Source organism: Psittacula echo (assembly GCF_963264785.1).
Source record: "Psittacula echo genome assembly, contig: SCAFFOLD_74, whole genome shotgun sequence".
Taxonomy (NCBI): domain Eukaryota; kingdom Metazoa; phylum Chordata; class Aves; order Psittaciformes; family Psittacidae; genus Psittacula; species Psittacula echo.
Genome location: NW_027664199.1, coordinates 91452 through 99832, shown reverse-complemented (window position 1 = coordinate 99832; position 8381 = coordinate 91452). Strand labels below are relative to the sequence as shown.

At 52.7% G+C, this 8381-nt stretch overlaps 1 long non-coding RNA gene across 1 annotated transcript; it reads right to left on the bottom strand.

Annotated features, from left to right (window-relative positions):
* Positions 1-396: 396 nt before the first annotated feature.
* On the bottom strand, positions 397-8141 carry LOC308232680. The gene is made up of 3 exons (XR_013958859.1): positions 8055-8141; positions 5136-5288; positions 397-589 (listed from the first exon to the last, which is right to left on the bottom strand). It is a non-coding gene; the product is annotated as an uncharacterized lncRNA (long non-coding RNA).
* Between the last annotated feature and the right edge of the window lie 240 nt (positions 8142-8381).

Here is an 8381-nt window from a genome sequence, read left to right as displayed (position 1 = left end):
GAAGTTCAGGTTAGAAAGAAGGAAGAGGTTCTTTAATGTCAGGATGGTGAGGCACTGGCACAGGTTGCCAAAGCAGTGGTGAATCCTCCATCCCTGGCAGTGTTCAAGGCCAGGCTGGACAGAGCCTGGGGCGACAGATCCTTCCGGCCATGTTTTGCTACCACCAAGTTGGCTTTACGGTAGCCATGGAACTCAGAAAGCCTCAGCAACTGATGGTGGCGAGCACGGAAAGCAACTGGTGCTGCCATGGTAACTTGTGACAGGAAACCAGGTTCTCAAAAGCACTTGCTCATTTCCTCAGGCAAATGTCAAGGGGCTGCAGAAATGCCCCGATGGGAGGGAGCTCACCTGGGGGGTGCTGCAGGAGCCTTCCAGCACTATCTCCGCTGCCTGGCCGGGCATCAGCTCTGCCTTCAGCGGCTGAAGCGTAAACACGGGGCTGCAGGAGGAAACCTTGCCCTTGGTGTTACTGATGGGAGGGAGATGATTGCGCCGCTGAAGTGTGGTGCCACCTTCTGTGCTCCAATACAGCAGATGGGTGCGTCGTCCTTTGTTTGTCATCTTGAAGCGGTAACAGCAGGGATCCAGGCTAGAGGAGAAGCAGAGACACAAATTGGCAGGGGAGCTGCTATTTGCCAGCGGTCACCCAGCTTCAGCACCCTGAGGGCACGACCTGACTGCACACTCGGCAACAAAACCACCTCCAAGAAGGCTGACCGAGCGCAAAGCTTCACCAAAAGACAGACCTTGGTTGCCCCTAGGGTTGTCACCATCCAGCAGCTGCTCTGCTTGCACCCAGCAAGGACGAGCTTCATGAACAGCCTGCCCTAGATGCAAGTGGGTGGAGGAACAGCCTCGCTGCCATTCCACCTTCCCCCTGGGAGCTGTCGTTCATGCCCCTGAGGCATCCCTTAGGGAGCATCCAACTCTCATCGCCCCCAGCCTGCCACCCTTTGGTGGCAGCTCTGCAGCAGACAGCAATGGCAGCAGCTCCAAACTGAGCCCGCAGGCAAACACATAAAGGGGGGCAGAAGACAGCTACATGAATCACATGGACACTGTCTCCTCCATTGTGCAGCCAGCTTGTGGCTGCACTGAGCACAGCAAACTCTGGACAAGCACCAACCTCCCTGCAATGTCCCTGCTTATAGGGGTGGCTCGTGGGTGCGTATTTTACCTCTCCAAATCTATCCCAAGTACGTGAGGTAGGATTAACCTGCTCTCTCTACCCCAAGAATTCAGGTATCGCAGCACCACGGACCCTCTTTGCAGCCAGAGAAAGGAAGAGGCACCCCAAGAAGACTGTTCTTCTTGTCTGAGGAGGTCTCCACCACAAGGCAAACAGCACTTTTTCCTCCTGTCTTTAAGAACATGCCTGGTTTCAGACACACACATTGGGACCAGTGAATCTTCTCCTTCCAGCTCAGCAATTTCAATTAAGACTCTTCATTTATCCCACTCCACCTCAGCAGACTTCCACACTTCCTCTCCCTTCCAGACCTGGTCCTGTATCCAGCCTCGCTTGCCCGTGCCTTGGGAAGCAGGCAGGAGAAACCAGGAAAGCGCCACCATGTCTAATAAAGAGCAACCGGGCACGGAGTGGGGTAAAGGAGCCAACTGGGGGGTGACACAGGGCAAAGAAATTCTGCTGCTCCTCCAGGGCTCCCGGGCACAGGGGAAATAAACCGGCACCATTCATTCAGTCGAGGAGCTGCTAACAAGCTACTGCCCAGGCTTGCTGCTGCTGGGAGATGATACTCCAGAGGGAATGGGAAAGCGAGCAACATCACTGCAAAGACAAACACGTTTATACTTGTAAGGCAGCATTTCCCAGATGGAGGCTTCCAGGACCTGCTCCTTTCCTCCAAATCTTTGTTTGATAAAGTGAGGAAATAAATGGATTATGACTAAAGACAACTCAGCAACAATTTAGCAACTGGTCTCCAGCTTGGTGGCTTTTCAGAGCACCTAACGACTTTCCAATGGCCAGAAAATGTTTCTAAAGGAATCCCTGTGGCTTCAGGGAAGCAGAGCCAGGACCTTGAGCACTCAAGAAGCTTGAGGGACTGCAGCAGACCTCCTCCTTGCTGAGCCCATGGGGAAGCAGGAGCCGAGAGATTCCCTACCTGAAGCAGGGCCCCAGGTTGAGCTCCGGGCCAAAGGGTTTCTCAATGACAATCGTGGTGCCAACGCCAACAGCCTGGACAGGGATGACGTAGGAACGACTGTTCTCAATGAACAGCACCACCTCGTCCTTGAATTGCTCCATGGCATCCAAGTTTGCAGTCACAGCCAGAGACACCTCGGCCATGGCAGGGATCACTCCCTGACTGGGTCCAATACTCCAGCACGAGTTTTCGCCAGCCTGGAAGACAACCAAACACTCATTTAGGATGGAAACCACGGACCTGGCTGCCACCAGCCAAGGGCTGCCCAGCCAACACGTTCACACCAAGCCAGTGGGTGTGAAGACTCCACTGACATTCATGTACAACCTCTCTGATTCATGCTGACACAGGGCAGCTCGCTTGGAAAGGAGCCCTGAGCGCTCTGCTCCAAAGGTGAATCTGCGAGGCTGCTCCCTGACAAAGCTCATTTATCAAAGCTTGGCAACAAGCCGGGCAGAAAATTGTACCCCAGAAACTATTTCTGAGGAATGAGGATGGCGGTCTCGACGGAGCCGGACCTTCAACTCCCTGGGGTGACCCAGCAGAGCCCTGCTGGGCCCGGCCAGGCCAACAGCCCATGCCAGGGGAGGAGGATTTGCATCCTCTCCTCATTCTTTCACTCAGCATCTGCTCTGGCGCAAAGGGGCAGCACAGTGCAGTGCTGAACAGGACACCTGCCAGGGCCACAGGGCTCTGCCCAGACACATTCTCTCGGGTTTCTAGGTCAGCTTCTGCCTGCACCCAATCCAGCCTGTGTCCCAGAGACAAGAAACCTCTTGGAGCCACGCTACAAAATCCCCCCACTTTCAAGACAAATACCCAACCTCGGGCAACATCTCTGCTACTTGCTTATCCTTGAGTGCACCGGAAAACGATGCCATAGCTGTATGCACTGGATACACAAAGACAGTAGCTATTTCTGACCCTGCAGGAGCTTCTTGTACTATTGGACGTCAGAGCTCCTGAGTAACCACTAAGGGTTGGGATCCGTCACTTCAGAAGTTCACCACGACAATCAGAATCTTATCCCAGCACAGACGTCCATCGTGAATAAAAGCTTCCACAATTTGGTTACAATGGACACCAGTGTGCATTTGATGGATGGAGGGCAGGAGGGAGGGAGGGAGGGAAGGAGAGAGGGAGGAAGGGGCAGATAGCTGCCCTGAGGGATGACTGCGGAGACACCACAATCAGTTCTCTTGAAGCTTCTTACAGATGATTCATTGAAGTGATCTGGTCACTCTGGCCTTGCACAAGTGACAGAGGAAGCAGAACTCCACATTACAAATGCAGCTGCGTTTGATCAAGCCACAGCTCTAGCAAAAGCCGTAGCTCTAACAACACCATTCCCACCTTGTCAGGCTGACCCATTGCCCTCGTAGGGCTGCTCATGAAGGGGAAATAAACCCCCTCCTGCACCAGCTGGGTGCAGAGCCTTCTCCCAGGTGGTTCATCATTCCCGGTGGGGGGGAACCTCTCTTCTTCATTTCAAAGCTGCTCCTTATCCACACAAACAGCCAGTGGCAGGAAACAGCCCAAAAGCACCCTGAGCCCTGCAGGAAGTGGAGATCAGAGCCTGAGGCTGGCTACATGCTCCCACCACCAACCGGCCTCCCCCTGGCTCCTCAGCACAAGCATGAGGACCACTGTGGTTTAGCCTCTGCCCGAGCACCATCAAGGGGATGTTTTACGGAATCAAGGGGCAGAGCTTTTCTCCATTTGTGTTCCCTGTCCACAGCTCACCCCTCCATGATCGCATCTGCCAGCCCTGACACGCTGGGGAGACCAGGGACACCACTCTGCACATCACAGCTCTCCAGGACATGGGTATGGCTTGGCCAGCTGCTGCCAACCACAACGTTTAATAACCAGACTCCTCCTGCTATTCCTTTGGGAAAAGCTCTCAGCTTGCTTCTAGAAACACAGCTGCCTTGAAGACTTCTAATCCTCTGTAATTCAGTTGCCAATAGGCACAGCACAATAGGACATCTTTGGTTTCCCCTGACGAGCAGAGTTAACAATTGCTTTGGTTACCAGCAAGTTAGAAAGGGCACTGAAGGAGGCAGCTGCTGAGGGCACTGGGGTGCTTGCTCTTTGCAGAGATGGAAAGCAGATTTGTATGGTGCAGACAAAGAAACCTGCCCTGGGAATCTCCTGCTTCGAGGTTCTATATTTAACCCCCAAAACAGCAGGAAAAGCAGCAGGAGAGAAATTCAGCCCCCTCCTCCTTGCCCAGGGGGCTGAGCCCGTGCTCTCACGCACTGCTGGATGCTTCATGCGCAGACACAACCAAGTCCCCAGCGACACGCCTGCGTGAAGCAGCTCCAGAACTTCAACAACCCAGCCTGCAGAAGAACAAACCTCCTCTGAAGCCCCTCACAGACTCCCCTCTGGTGGGGAGCACCCCCCAGCCCCAGCACATGAGCCCTTCCTGGCCGCATCAGCCCCTGTCAGAGGATCCCACAACCTCCTTCTGCTCCGCAGCCTTTTCCACCATGCGGCCTCCAGGAATTAAACAGCCTCTGTCTGCAGCCACATGCTCTACAATGTTACGGAGCCCACAGGCTCTGTAGGTACGCAGCCCTTACAAGTCTACTTCTGGGCAACAACACAGCTGGTTTGACCCCCAGGAGCTGCGAAACCCACTTCACTGTAAGCACCTTGAGGACAGACCTCTCAGTTCCAAAAAACAGACTCTCACAGCTAAACGCCCTCCACAAAATAAAAGGGAGAACTTGCAGAAATGAACTCCTTTCTGCTCAAACAGCTCTGCAAACTCTGTTTTACTGACGGGTGCCCCAGCGACAACTGCCCCCAGAGCCAGGCTCCTCTTGCTGCACTGGGATGGAACAGCTTGCCTTCTCTCTCAGACAGTGATGTGGAAATGTCGCATAGAAATAAATAATCCAGTCACAGGCTGCTATGGGCCAGTCACTTGCACTGGCAAACAGCCCCAGCGACACTTACCATCTTTGCCGAGAAGGATGCAGGGATGACGGACTGATTGGACAGGTGGAGGCTTCGGGAAGCATCTTGCAGAACTTGGATGCTGCCAAAATTTATCTCACTTGGGTGCACGTGGACAACCGGTCCTTCTCCAGTGCTCAATAAATGGATTGTCTGCTCCAGGAGCCAGGCAGGAGAGAGAAAAAACAACACGGAGAGTTTAGAATGACTGGACAGCTCTAAGGTTGCTCGTAGGCTGGGGCAGTTCTGACTCTTTGAAGCTGTCGGTGTTGTGAGGCTGAAACAGGAAGGCTGGAGCAAAGGTGGCACCTGGAGTGGTCCCTGCGGATCTGAAAGCCACAAGATCCCATTATGAGGGGACACAGAACCCTCATCTCCCATGCATGCTTTTCACACCTCCTCCATGCTGTCAGCTCTCCCTCCTCTACCCTGTGCCTACATCTGCTCCTTGTACTGCTCCATCATGCCATAAACCACCATCTCTGATAGCTGCGGCTGCACAGCCACACTGCACAGGAACGTCTTCAACCTTCCCAAAGCTTCTCCTGTGAAAACCAGCACAGGCTGGAAGCAAAGCTCTTCAGAGCAGAGACCATGCGAGTTAGTTGCCTCTCATTTGTGCTTGTCTGCATTCCTGGTATTAGTTAGTTATTGCATTGAGACATTAATTATTAATGGCATCATTGCGCACTATTTTTTTCTGTTGACAGCCTGAGACCCAGAAGTTTGTTCCTGCAGAAGTGGCACAGACTAGTGGAGGAGGAATGTGGATCCTTTTGCTAAACCCCCTTCTCACATCACTAAAACCAATGAGAATTTATCCAGTCTGGCTGGATTTCCTCAGCTCCAAACACCCCAAAGCTTAACCAGGCTCGTAGAGCCTGAAGAAGAGAAGGCTCTGGGGAGACCTTAAAGCAGCTTCTAGTGCCTAAAGGGGCCAACAAGAAACCTGGAGAGGGGCTTTGGGTAAGGGCCTGTGGGGACAGAACAAGGAAGAATGGCTCTCACTTGGCAGGGGGGAGATCAAGATGGGATCCTGGGAAGAAGTTCTTCCCTGTGAGGGGTGGTGAGGCTCTGGCACAGGTTGCCCAGAAGAGCTATGGCCGGCACAGGCTGCCCAGAGGAACTATGGCTGCCCCATCCCTGGCACTGTTCAAGGCCAGCTTGGATGTGGCTTGGAGCTACCAGGTTTAGTGGAAAGCGTCCCTGCCCGTGGCAGGGAGTTTGAACTGGATGAGCTTTGAGGTCCCTTCCAACCCAAACCAGCCTCAGATGCTGTAATATCTTGCTTTCTGCAATATACGGCAGCCACTCCCCTGAGCTCGGGTTTGCACCAGATGATCCATACATTAGGATTTGCCACCAGCACAGGATGCGTAACAGGACAGCGGCTGTTCTGCTGGCCCAGAAAGCTCTGGAGGAGTCAGCTACCGGGGAACTCCTGAAGCTGCACTCAAGCCATAAGGCAGACCTAGAGAAAATTAACACCCAGAAACTCCCATCTGTGCAGGCAACACCCAGCCAGGTTTTGACCAGCATTTGCTGGCTGCGAGCAGCAGCCGAGCACAAGAGCAGCGCCTTGAGGATGGACTGACGGGGCACAGGGTCACTCAGTCCCATGTGTCGCGTCTTTAGGGACAGCCACGATCCTCCAGCTGAAATGCTCACCCTTTGGGCAAAAGATTGACATGTTCACCTCCACATCAAAAGGATTAAGTTAAGGTGAACTTTGAAACTACAAACTGTTTGCCCAAGGGTAAAAGCTGTGCAAGAAACCAGTAGTTAAAAAGCAGCTCACAGTTAAACAACTGGTTATTCTAGTGGGGAGAAACTTTCCTCTTCAAGGGGAATGTTCCTTCTATATAAATAGAAGGTGCTCATAAGAGCAACTGTGGTCAAACTTCAGACCACCAGCACTGCCTGGCCTTCCTGTTGACTGGTTTACACGCATATCCACAACAGGGTGGAGTGGAGATACTTGGCGGCATCCAGGGGGTTTAGTAGCAGCATTTCCCTTCACGTTAACAAAAGTTTAAATCCCTACAAGCACTTTCAAAATGTCAGCCTTATTTTCCGTTGCGGAAAGCTTAAGGTTCCCAGCAATCCTCTGATATCCTCTTTCATGCTCCAAGATCTGACAAGACATTTTCAAACCGCTGCTTCAAAAGTCAGTATCATTTTCAAGTTTCATTAGCTGGATTTGTTCTCAGTTTCAGCCACATGAAGCCAGGAGACTACAGACACCATCCCCTTGTCTACATTCTGTTGTCATTGCTGCTGTTGCAAACAACTTCTTTTAGCAGGCTTCAGCCCAGGAAGGCTTTGCCTCATCCACTTCCAAGCTTGGTGGACAACCAGAGACTCTCTGCTCCAGATGCAAGCGGTGTGGAGACTCTGGTGTCCTCGGTGGGGCTTTTGGCCAGGAGATCTGACGGATGGATGCTGCTCACACATGATGGACCTGACATGATGGACAAAGCTGCATTCCAGCTCTGGAGAGAACATCCCTTCGGCACCATTTCCAAGACAGCGCTCGCTGTAGCAGGGTTCAGGGTATCCCTGCCTGCTCCTCAACACAAGTTCTAATGAAGCAGCAGTTCCAGTTCAGCTGTAACAAACACAGCAGAGTACAAGAGCCAGGGACTGCTCTGGGTTTCAGATTAGGCTTGTTATCCTGTCTCACATACCCGTAAATAAATGCTGTGTCAGACACTTCCATACTGACACATGGAAGTGCCAGGCACACCACCTAAGCGGATACCAGCCTCCCTCTTCTCCAGGCATTAGTGTTGCTTATGCCATGAATCCCCTTTCCTTGTAGACAACAGCCACAGATCATTTTCCCTGGAAGAACTCCTGTGCGCTTTACACCCCACCAAGACGAGAGGCACAAAGGCACGCGTCTGCCCCAGCACTCACCAGTGGGGATTCTTCACTCCCAAACACCGCAACACGAGCAACGGTGTCCTGCTTTCCCGTCACCTGGACTTCCAGTGTGAACGGGATCTCCACTGAGCTGTGAGGCTGGATAATCCCACGGGGCTCAGGGCTGGAGTACCACACAGCAGCAGCATCCTTGTTCTCCTGTAAGCGACAGAATCAAACACGACTTCAGAGTGACCTTTGAGGAAACTTTCAACTCTTTAACGTCTATCACAACGGCAACTCACACACACGTCTAAAAACCCCTAGGAGAAAGCCAAAAGGCACAACTCAAGATGCAAGACTTGTACGGGTTCAGCATCC